Here is a 1,476-nt window from a genome sequence, read left to right on the forward strand (position 1 = left end):
CTGTGAAAGGGTCATTCCACTCCCAAAGGGGTCGTAACCCACAGGTTGAGAACCACTGATCTACACCATCTCTTCCCACACATATATATATTTTCACTTGTCTTTATCTTATCTGGAGATGTCCACTTGTGTAGTCACTTTTAGAGTTTTTGAAAAAAGGTATTTGTGCTAAAGTCATTCATTTTGCAAAGTTCCATGACATGATCTCCAGTTTATTTGCTTCACCAAGGTCATATTTTCCAATTACCGTCCCTCCCTTCTTCCTTGTTTCTTTCTAACTTTTGCATTCCAATTGCCAAAAATTATCCATGCCTCTTTTTTTTTGAATGCTTCACGAATTTGCGTGTCATCCTTGCACAGGGGCCATGCTAATCTTCTCTGTATCATTCCAATTTTAGTATATGTGCTGCCGAAGCGAGCACAATGATCAATGCCTCTTAATGGCAAGACTGAGCAATATAAGACTGAAGATGTTTGTAGAAATCTTTGATTTTCACATCAGGATCTTTCATCAGTGGTGCATAAATTTAAACGATAGACAAGATTTCCTTGTATGCTGAAAAGATAACCCTATCATGAAACACATTGTACTCTAAGATAAATATGGAAATATCCTTTGTGATGACCAGTGAGATACCATTCCTCTCGAATCTGACATTACTGGAAGAGTAAACCATCACTATTCAGATGCAAATGGTCAATCGAGAATATCTAGTCAGATTTAGTCTCTGGCACATATCCTTTGGACACAGGTGAGGCGTGAACAGATTTGCTTACAGATCATTGTGAGTAGAAATACAGTATAATATGACACTTGATCAGTTGGCCTCTTGACTCAATCTGAATTTGTTTTAGGCTTAAATATTTCTTGCTAGTTTCAAGACAGAAATTTCTTCTCTGGTTTTAAAAATATAGCTGGTAGTTTTTCTTGCTCCTCTTTACTTTTTTCCCCTTTATGATCTTGTTTTTTTTCTATTTGTTTTGTTTTTAAAAATTTCTTAGGGTTCCAGATTTATGAATCACAGAAGGAATGGCTACAGTGAGATAATAACTGATGCAATGTTTTATGGTGCGATGGGAGAGAAGAGTGAGGTGAATTAAGAAACAACTAATGAATGTGGGAATGGGGAGGGAGCACTAGAATGGAATTAATGATACATATATAACTCTTTTTATTTTTTTTTTTAGTATAAGATTTTATTTTATTTTTTTTTTCTTTTACATTTTATTAGGGACTCCAACAACTCTTACCACAATCCATACATATACATACATCAATTGTATAAAGCACACCCATACATTCCCTGTCCCAATCATTCTCAAGGCATTTTCTCTTCACTTAAGCCCCTTGCATCAGGTCCTCTTTTTTTTTCCCCCCCTCCCTCCCTTTTCCCCCCTCCCTCATATGCCCTTGGTAATTTATACCTCGTTATTTTGTCATATCTTGCCCTATTCGGGGTCTCCCTTCCCCCCTTC

The 1,476-nt window shown here is 36.7% G+C and overlaps 1 non-coding gene across 1 annotated transcript; it reads right to left on the bottom strand.

Annotated features, from left to right (window-relative positions):
• Window positions 1-315: 315 nt before the first annotated feature.
• On the bottom strand, window positions 316-422 carry LOC142435721 (U6 spliceosomal RNA). Its single transcript, XR_012781602.1, has one exon. It is a non-coding gene; the product is annotated as a U6 spliceosomal RNA (small nuclear RNA).
• Between the last annotated feature and the right edge of the window lie 1,054 nt (window positions 423-1,476).

Source organism: Tenrec ecaudatus, chromosome Y (assembly GCF_050624435.1).
Source record: "Tenrec ecaudatus isolate mTenEca1 chromosome Y, mTenEca1.hap1, whole genome shotgun sequence".
Classification (NCBI taxonomy): domain Eukaryota; kingdom Metazoa; phylum Chordata; class Mammalia; order Afrosoricida; family Tenrecidae; genus Tenrec; species Tenrec ecaudatus.